Genomic DNA, 11,055 nt, shown 5'->3' on the forward strand with positions numbered 1-11,055 from the left:
GACATGGGAGGGAAAGTGGATCGGGTAGTGAGGGAGTGGGTGGGCAAAGGGAACCTGATCTAATATTGGTTGAGGGAAAAGAACTGAAGCTCTGAGGGCTAGCAGAAAGAATGTAAACAGGAAACCTCAGGAAATAGGAGGTTGGGGAGGCCCTCCAGAATGCACCAGAGACCTGAGAGGTGAGAGACACCCAGAACACAATGGGAGGGACCTTAGATGAAATGCCCAATAATAGGGAGAGGGAGCTTATCCAGCCCACCTCCAGCAAGAAGACAAGACATCAAGTGAGGGATGGGGTTGACATCCTACAGTCATGTCTCTGACCCATAATTGTTCCTGTCTGAAAGAATTACAGGGATGGACATGGAGAGGAGACTGAGGAAAAGAAAGTCCAGCGACAGGCCCAAAGTGGGATCCAGCTCAAGGGGAGGTCCCAAGGCCTGACACTATTACTGAGGAGATGGAGAACTCACAAAAAGGGATCTATCATGACTGCCCTCTGAAAGACCCAACAAGCAGCTGAAAGAGTCAGATGCAGACATTTGCACCCAAGTAATGAACAGAAGCAGCTGACCCCTGTCGTTGAATTAGGGAAGGCTGAAAGAAGCTGAGGAGAAGGGCAATCCTGCAGGAGAACCAGCAGCCTTAATCTGGACCCCTGTGATCTCTCAAACACTGGACCACCAAACAGACAGCATACACCAGCTGATATGAGGTCCCCAACACACATACAGCAGAGGACTTCTGGGTCTGTGTTGATTTGGAGATGATGCACCTAACCCTGAAGAGACAGGAGGCCCCAGGGAGTTTAGAGGTCAGGTGGGGTAGGGCGTGGGGGCATCCATGTGGAGATGGGGTGGGGTGGGGAGGAGGTGTGGAATGTGGAGCAGTCAAAGGGTGGATGGGGGTCAGGGAATGGAATATGGAGTGTAAAAAAACAAATTAAAAAAAAAAAAGATGACATGTTTCGTTTCTGGGTCCAAGAGCTGGCTGTAAGGGTGCTTCTAGCTGTCCAGGGATGCACCTGATGCTAACATTTCTCTCTTTTTCTTATCATACAGAGAGGGAAAAGTGTGTGGGAAGATGATGGTGAGGTGGGAATAGGGGATCTCTTTAACTGCTTCCTGCTGTCCATGGGCATCGTCAATTTTGGGGTGTAGGTGAACCTCACCATTGAGGTTCATTCAATGGTTGTTTGCATCAGGTTCCTCTGTGGTTGGTAATCCTGTAAAAGGAACTGATTAATTGTTTGGTTAGAAATTTTTTAAATTTGTCATTGGAGGAATGTGGAGATGAGGTTAATAAGGCAGGGAGAAAATGGTAAATCCAGAAAAATTAGAAGAAGTGGGGTTAGGGAAGACAGTATCCACTTCCATATAGGGATTTTGAAAACGCAGAAATTAGAGGACTATTCCCTGCATTTTTGGATGTGATTGTGGCTGCTGGATTTTATTTCTCACTATTACTGACTTGTTGACATAGAAGCAGCATTCTTCTTGGAGGAAAAGGCAAAGACCACCTTCTTTCACTATAGGAACATCTAGTCCTGAAGCACCACTGCTGCCAGGGAATCAATCTCTCCTTGGACGCTGAGCATAGTTTGGGTCACCTCTTGAAGACTGTTCTTAAGCTGGGAAGAGAACTGATTGTATGAGGTTAGAGACATAGTCAGCCCTGCCTTTGGAGCACCAATACCTATAGTTATTCCTACTGTGACCAGTAATGGCATGATTTGAACTGCCCTCTTGTTATGTTGTGCAGGTATTGTGTCTCCAACAATGACTGTTAGAGGCTCTTTTCTGTGGATTACTCCTAATTCAGGGAAAAGGAAAACCAATATGCAAACTCCTGACCAGCTGGCAGGTAGATGATGATATATCTGAGTACCACAGAGAATTGATGTGTTCTGGACTGTAGGGTACTGTGGCAGAGATGAGTTATGAAGGCTTATGGTTCTATTGCAGTCTAGGGAGCTTAGCATTCCTACAGAACATGTCCCAAATGTCTTAAAAACAGTCCTCCACATCAAAAGGGTAATAGAGAAAAGATATGGGGTTGTGGCAACACCAGAGATGGGGTAGATGATGAAAGATACGGTGATGCTGCTTGGCAGGTTCACTGGAGAAGCTTTAAGTGACAATTGTGAGTTAATTCCAGGGGATAAATATAGCCAGCAATCTTTAAAGTGACTAGGTTGGGTGACATTTAGGAGTTGGTAGGATGTCTATACATAAGTTCAAAAGGTGAGATAAAAAGAGGGTGCTTGAGAAGAGCCCTTAGCATAAAAAGAGCCAGAGGTAGGAGTTTTACCCAAGGGAGGTAAAGTTCCTATGACAGTTTGACAAGCGTGGTTTTTAGGGAGCAGTTAGTTCTTTCTCTTTCTTAAAGACTAGGGATGATAGGGAATATGGAAATGCTAGGGGATGTCCAGGGCTCTACATAGAGTTTGAGAAACTTGGGAAGTGAATTTAAGACCATTCTATGACTGGAGGGAGGTTGGGACTCCAAATCAGTGAATGATTTCTTGGAGGAGGAGATCAGAGACTGTCTGAGCCCTTTTGTTAGTGTTGGGGAATGACTTTACCCACTCTAAGAAGGTGTCAACCAAGGCCAGGAGGTACTTGGCATGTTTGACAGTAGGCATGTAGGTAAAGTCAAGTTGCCAGTCGTTTCCAAAAAAGGAGCCTGTAGCCTGATGGGTAGGAAAAAAAGTGCTACGATACCTGGAGTTGGAGTCTTGACATCTGACAGATTTTGCAAGAGGCAGTGATATATTTTAAGAAACTTAAGTCCCTAGGAGTAGGCTGCAGATGGGTTTTAACAAAATAAGACAATGTTTGACTGTTAGGATGAAAGAGCAGGTGAAGATAGGAAAGAGTGTGATGAGTGTCTGGGGATGAGAGAGGGGATGTGGGTTGTAGTGTCTTAGGTCTTAGGGTGTGTGGACGTGTCTAGGTCCCGAAGAGCTGCAATGTTAGCTGCTTTGTCAGCTTGATTGTTTCTGTTGGAGATAATAGAGTCATCCGCCTGGTGGGATCTGCAGTGGACAATTCCAACAGCCGCGGGGAGATGGGAGGGGTTTTGCCCAGCCGTAGTTTGGTTTGCATTTGTTACTGGTTCTCCTTTTGTCATAAGTAACCTGTGCTCCTTCCAGATAGCAGCGCAGGACAGGAGGATATGGAAGTCATATTTAGTCTGTGTGGATGTTTAGGAATTGTCCCTGTGCCAGAATAAACATTTTTTTTTTTGTGCATGTTGTCTTATTGGTCATCTGGGCATGGACTTTGACTCCTAGCCATTATTAGACAGAAGCCTGTTCTATAATGATCTTTAGGCCAGGAACATTGGAAGAATTTTTTTTCTCAGATGTGATTTGTCTGAAATCTACTCATTACATTTTAGCTTAAATAACTATTAAATTAATAATGTGGGGAAACAATGCTCTTTCTTGCTGTGCCCTCATATAGTCAGGTGAGAGGAAGACTAGAGGAGAGGAGATATAGAGAAAACTCCTTTTCTTACATGGCCGTCTATTCATCATGGAAGGGTGAAAACTTATGACCCCCATATAACCCAAAAGGTCCCATTTCCAAATAGAATTACATGGATCGTGTGTGTGTGTGTGTGTGTGTGTGTGTGTGTAGACTCCTGCTTTACCAAGGAAATCTCCCTTTTAATTGGGACTTTGACTCTAAGTAGCAGCTATGGAATAAAGGAAGATGAAGTGGAATGAAAGTAGTTGGAAACTGGATGCTAAATCAATCATTATCATGATTTGGCATGTCAATGTAGATGGAAGCATGTGGTGGGTATTGGGACTTAAAGGAATGGAATTTTTTCATAACTCATGTATTCTAAGTTTTGAATCCCTCTCTTAAATAATACACAAATATTAGGAGATGTATCTTTGAGCAGCACTAGGAACTAACTCTTAGGAAACAGGGCTCGTTCCTTTCATCCCCTACCCACTTTTTAAAAAATTGTGATTATATTTTATTTTAATTTTTATTAGATATTTTCTTCATTTACATTTCAAATGCTATCCCTGAAGGTCACCAATACCCTCCTCTGCCCTGCTCCCCTACCCACCCACTCCCACTTCTTGGCCCTGGTGTTCCGCTGTACTGGGGCATATAAAGTTTGCAAGAGCAAGGGGCCTACTTCCCAATGAGGGCCTACTAGGCCATCTTCTGCTACATATGCATATGTACATATGTACGAGCTCTGGGGGGTACTGGTATTGTTGGGGGGTATTGTTGTTGCACCTATAGGGGTGCAGACCCCTTCAGCTCTTGGGTACTTTCTCTAGCTCCTCCATTGGGGGCACTGTGTTCCATCCAATAGATGACTGTGAGCATCCACTTCTGTGTTTGCCAGGCACTGGGATAGCCTCATCAGAGACAGCTATATCAGAGTCCTTTCAGCAAAATCTTGCTGGCATATGCAATAGTGTCTGCGTTTGGTAGCTGATTATGGGATGGACCCCCGGGTGGGGCTGTCTCTGGATGGTCCATCCTTTCATCTTAACTCCAAACTTTGTTTCTGTATCTCCTTCCATGGGTATTTTGTTCCCTATTCTAAGGAGTAATGAAGTACCCACGCATTGGTCTTCCTTATTCTTGATTTTCTTGTGTTTTGCAAATTGTATCTTGGGTATTCTAAGTTTCTGGGCTAATATCCACTTATCAGTGAGTGGATATCAAGTGAGTTATTTTATGATTGGGTTACCTCACTCAGGATGATATCCTCCAGATACAACCATTTGCTTAAGAATTTCTTAAATTCATTGTTTTTAATAGCTGAGTAGTACTCCATTGTGTAAATGTACCACAATTTCTGTATCCATTTCTCTGTTGAGGGACATCTGGGTTCTTTCCAGCTTCTGGCTATTATAAATAAGGCTGCTATGAACATAGTGGAGCATGTGTTCTTATTATCAGTTGGAACATCTTCTGGGTATATGCCCAGGAGAGGAATTGCTGGATCTTCTGGTAGTACTATCTCCAATTTTCTGAGGAACTGCCAAACTGATTTCCAGAGTAGTTGTACAAGCTTGCAATCCCACCAACAATGGAGGCCTGTTCCTCTTTCTCCACATCCTCAGCAACATCTGCCGTCACCTGAATTTTTGATCTTAGCCATTCTGACTGGTGTGAGGTGGATTGTTGTTTTGATTTGCATTTCCCTGATGATTTAAGGATGTTGAACATTTTTTCAGGTGCTTCTCAGCCCTTTGGTATTCCTCAGTTGAGAATTCTTTGTTTATCTCTGCACCCCATTTATTTGAATTTCTGGAGTCCAGTTACTTGAGCTCTTTGTATATATTGGATATTAGTCCTCTATCAGATTTAGGATTGGTAAAAATCGTTTCCCACTCTGTTGGTGGCCTTTTTGTCTTAATGACAGTATCTTTTGCTTTACAGAAGTTTTGTAATTTTATGAGGTCCCATTTGTTGATACTTGATCTTACAGCACAAGCCATTGCTGTTCTGTTCAGGAATTTTCCCCCTGTTCCCATATCTTCGAGGCTTTCCCCCACTTTCTCCTCTATAAATTTCAGTGCCTCTGGTTTTATGTGGAGTTCTTTGATCCACTTAGACTTGAGCTTTGTACAAGGAAATAAGAATGTATCAGTTCGAATTCTTCTACATGATAACCACCAGTTGTGCCAGCACCATTTGTTGAAAATGCTGTCTTTTTTCCACTGGATGGTTTTAGCTCCCTTGTCAAAAATCAAGTGGCCATAGGAGTGTGGGTTCATTTCTGGGTCTTCAGTTCTATTCCATTGATCTACCTGTCTGTCACTGTACAAGTACCATGCAGTTTTTATCACAAATGTTTTGTAGTACAGCTTGAGGTCAGGCATGGTGATTCCACCAGATGTTCATTTATTGTTGAGAATAGTTTTTGCTATCCTAGGTTTTCTATTGTTCCAGATAGATTTGCAAATTGCACTTTCTAACTCAGTGAAGAATTGAGTTGGAATTTTGATGGGGATTACATTGAATCTGTAGATTGATTTTTGGCAGTATAGCCATTTTTACTATTATTAATCCTGCCAATCCATGAACATGGGAGATCTTTCCATCTTCTGAGATTTTTGATTTCTTTCTTCAGAGACTTGAAGTTCTTATCATATAGATCTTTCACTTCCTTAGTTAGGGTCACACCAAAGGTATTTTATATTATTTGTGACTATTGTGAAGGGTGTTGTCTCCCTAATTTGTTTCTCAGCCTGTTTATCCTTTGTGTAGAGAAAGGCCACTGATTTGTTTGAGTTAATTTTTTATCCAGCTACTGCACTGAAGCTGTTTGTCAGGTTTAGGAGTTCTCTGGTAGAATTTTTAGGGTCACTTATATATACTATCATGTCATCTGCAAATAGTGATATTTTGACTTCTTCCTTTCCAGTTTGTATCCGCTGGATCTCCTTTTGTTTTCTAATTGCTCTGGCTAGGACTTCAAGTACTATATTGAATAGGTAGGGAGAAAGTGTTCAGCCTTGTCTAGTCCCTGATTTTAGTGGGGTTGCTTCCAGCTTCTTTCCATTTAGTTTGATGTTGGTTACTGGTTTGCTGCAGACTGCTTTTGTTATGTTTAGGTATGGGCCTTGAATTCCTGATATTTCCATGACTTTTCTCATGAATGAGTGTTGGATTTTGTCAAATGTTTTGTCAGCATCTAACAAGATGATCATTTGAATTTTGTCTTTGAGTTTGTTTTTATAGTGGATTACGTTTATGGATTTCTGTATATTAAACCATCCCTGCATCTCTGGGATGAAACCTGCTTGGTCATGATGGATGATTGTTTTGATGTGTTCTTAGATTCAGTTAGTGAGACTTTTATTGAGTATTTTTGCAGCAATATTCATAAGTGAAATTGGTCTGAAGTTATTTTTCTTTTTTGGATATTTGTGTGGTTTAGGTATCAGAGTAATTGTGGCTTTATAGAATGAATTGGGTAGAGTACCTTCTGTTTCTATTTTGTGGAAACATTTGAAGAGAACTGGAATTAGGTCTTCTTTGAAGGTCTGATAGACCTCTGCACTAAAACCATCTGGTCCTGGTCTTTTTTTGGTTGTGAGACTATTAATGACTGCTTCTATTTCTTTAGGGGATATAGGACTGTTTAGGTAACTAATCTGATCCTGATTTTACTTTGGTACCTGGTATCTCTCTAGGCAATTGTCCATTTCATCCAGGTTTTCCAGCTTTGTTGAGTATAGTCTTTTGTAGTAGGATCTGATGATGTTTTGGATTTCCTTAGGTTCTGTTGTTATGTCTCCATTTTCATTTCTGATTTTGTTAATTAGGATATTGTCCCTGTGCCCTCTAGTTAGTCTGGCTAAGGGTTTATCTATCTTGTTGATTTTCTCAAAGAACCAGCTCCTGGTTTGGTTAATTCTTTGAATAATTCTTTTTGTTTCCACTTGGTTGATTTCAGCCATAAATTTGATTATTTCCTGCTGTCTACTCCTCTTGGTTGAATTTGCTTCCTTTTGTTCTAGAGCTTCTAGGTGTGGTGTCAGGCTGCTAGTTTATGCTATTTCTAGTTTCCTTTTGAGGGACTCAGGGCTATGAGTTTTCCTTTTTGGACTGCTTTCATTGTGTCTCATAAGTTTGGGTAAGGTTTGGCTTCATTTTCATTAAACTCTAAAAAGTCTTTAATTTCTTTATTTCCTCCTTGACCAAGGTATCATTGAGTAGAGTGTTGTTCAGTTTCCACATGAATGTTGGCTTTCTATTATTTATGCTGTTATTGAAGATCAGCCTTAGTGTGTGGTGATCTGATAGAATGCATGGGATAATTTCTATATTTTTGTATCTGTTAAGGCCTGTTTTGTGACCAATTATATCGTCAATTTTGAAGGAGGTATCATGAGATGCTAAGAAGGTATATCTTTTTGTTTTAAGATAACATGTTCTGTTGATATATGTTAAATCCATTTTTTTTCATAACTTCTGTTAGTGTCCACGTGTCTCTGTTTAGTTTCTGTTTCCAGGATCTGTCCAGTGATGAGAGTAGGGTGTTGAAGTCTCCCACTATTATTGTGTGAGGTGCAATGTGTACTTTGAGCTTTACTAAAGTTTTTTTATTAAATGTGGCTACCCTTTCATTTGGAGCATATGTATTCAGGATTGAGAGTTCATCTTGGTAGATTTTACCTTTGATGAATATGAAGTGCCCCTCCTTGTCTTTTTTGATAACTTTGGGTTGGAAGTCAATTTTATTCGATATTAGAATGACTACTCCAGCTTGTTTCTTTGGACCGTTTGCTTGGAATATTGTTTTCTAGCCTTTCACTCTGAGGTAGTGTCTGTCTTTTTTCCTTGGGTTTCCTGTAAGCAGCAAAATTTTGGGTCCTGTTTGTTTAGCCAGTCTGTTAGTGTATTTCTTTTTATTGGGGAATTGAGTCCATTGATATTAAGAGATATTAAAGAAAAGTAAGTGTTGCTTCCTGTTTTTTTTGTTTTTAAAGTTAGCATTCTGTTCTTGTGGCTGTCTTCTTTTAGGTTTGTTGAAGGATTACTTTCTTGCTTTTTCTAGGGTGTAGTTTCTGTCCTTGTGTTGGTGTTTTCCCTTTATTATCCTTTGAAGGGCTGTATTTGTTGAAAGATATTGTGTGAATTTGGTTTTGTCATGGAATACTTTCTTTTCTCCATCTATAGTAATTGAGAGTTTTGCTGGGTATAGTAGCCTGGGCTGGCAGTTGTGTTCTCTTAGGGTCTGTGTAACACCTGTCCAGGATCTTCTGGCTTTCATAGTCTCTGGTGAGAAGTCTGGTGTAATTCTGATAGATCTGCCTTTATATGTTACTTGACCTTTTTTCCTTACTGCTTTTAATATTCTATCTTTATTTATTGCATTTGTTGTTCTGATTATTATGTGTCAGGAGGAATTTCTTTTCTGGTCCAATCTATTTGGAGTTCTGTAGGCTCTTGTATGTTCATGGGCATCTTTTTCTTTAGTTTAGGGAAGTTTTCTTCCATAATTTTGTTGAAGATATTTACTGCCCCTTTAAGTTGAAAATCTTTAGTCTCATCTATACGTATTATGCATAGGTTTGGTTTTCTCATTGTGTCCTGGATTTCCTGGATGTTTTGAGTTAGGATCTTTTTGCATTTTATATTTTCTTTGATTGTTGTGTCCATGTTCTCTATGGAATCTTCTGCACCTGAGATTCTCTCTTCCATCTCTTGTATTCTGTTGCTGATGCTCGCATCTATGTTTCCTGATTTCTTTCCTAGGGTTTCTATCTCCAGAGTTGTCTCCCTTTGGGTTTTCTTTACTGGTTATACTTTTATTTTTAGATCTTGGATGGTTTTGTTCAATTCTATCACCTGTTTGGTTGTGTTTTCCTGTAATTTTTTTTAAAGGGATATTTGTGTATCTTCTTTAAGGGCTTCTACTTGTTTAGCAGTCTTTTCCTGTAATTCTTTAAGCTATTTTTGTGTTTCCTCTTTAAGGCCTTCTACCTGTGTAGTTGTGTTCTCCAGTATTAGTAACTCTCTTTAAGTGAGTTATTAATTTCCTTCTTAAAATCCTCTACCATCATCATGAGATATTATTTTAAATCCGAATCTTGCTTTTCAGGTGTGTTGGGGTATCCAGGACTCGCTGAGGTGAGAGTGCTGGGTTCTGATGATGGTGAGCGTTTGGTCTTGGTTCCTGTTAGTAAGATTCTTACATTTGCCTTTTGCCATCTTGTAAACTCTGGCATTAGTTGTTATAGCTGTCTCTGGCTGGATCTTGTTCCTCCTGTGATTCTCTTAGTCTCTGTCAGCACTCTTGGGAGTCCAATTCTCTCTTGTGTCTCAGTTGTCAGAGTACTCTCTGCAGGCCACCTCTCCTCTGTAGGGAGCACAGATGTCTGGAGCTCAGCTCTGCCTCCTGGCTGAAGATGAAGGCCTGAACCCGGGCCTGTCCCAGAAGCTATGCTACCTCTGCAGTTTGCAGGCTCTCCTGCACAGACTGGTCTCTCCCCTACCCACATTTCTCGCCAGAGCTCCATGCATAACTTGCAGCACACCAGTTACACATGGAGCTATTTATTTATTTTCCCTTGTGAATCACAAATGAGTCAATATCTAAGGAGTTAAGAGTGTATGTTTTTTATAGCTCATTACGTGTATCCTGTTAAATACAAGTAATAATTTGAGTATTTGAAATACTTGCATACTTCCTATAAGCAAATATATATATGGTATTTAAAGTTGAAAATTTCTCTTAGGGTGTAAAAATATTTAGTTGACAATTTCAATAAACCCAAGAAATTGTTAAGTTAATAATTTTATTTTCACATGAGTATATGGAACTGTTTTTGAAAACAGTATATAGTATCAAAAGAATTTTATTTCCTTTCCTTCAGTCTTTGCTCCACACTTTGTTTCCATATTTCCTCCTTACCCTTTCTAAGAAGCACTGAAGCATCCACACTTTGTTCTTCCTTCTTCTTGGGCTTCATATGGTCTGTGAATTGAATCTTGACTATTCTGAAATTTTGGATATTACACTTATCAGTGAGTACATACCACATGTGGTCCTTTATGACTGGGTTACCTCACTCAGGATGATATTTTCAAGTTTCATCCATTTGCCTGCGAATTTAATGAAGTTATTCTTTTTAATAGCTGAGTAGTACTTCATTGTGTAAATGTACCACATTTTCTGTACTCATTTCTCTGTTGAGGGACATCTAGATTGTTTCCAGCTTCTGGCTATTATTAAATAAGGCTGCTATGAACATAGAGGAGCATGTGTCCTTGTTATATGTTGAAGCATCTTCTGGGTATGTTCCCAGGAGTGGTATTAGTGTACAGGTAGTACTATGTCCACTTTTCTGAGGAACTGCCAGACTGATTTCCAGCGTGGCTGTACCAGCTTGTAATCTCACCAGCAACGGAGGTATGTGCCTCTTTCTCCACATCCTCACCAGCAACTGCTGTCACCTGAGTTTTTGATCTTAGACTTTCTGACTGGTATGAGGTGGAATCTCAGGGTTGTTTTGATTTACATTTCCCTGATGACTGAGGATGTTGAACACATCTTTAA

The sequence above is a fragment of the Mus caroli genome, unplaced genomic scaffold (assembly GCF_978045245.1).
Source record: "Mus caroli unplaced genomic scaffold, Mus_caroli_1 scaffold_15, whole genome shotgun sequence".
Taxonomy (NCBI): Eukaryota; Metazoa; Chordata; class Mammalia; order Rodentia; family Muridae; genus Mus; species Mus caroli.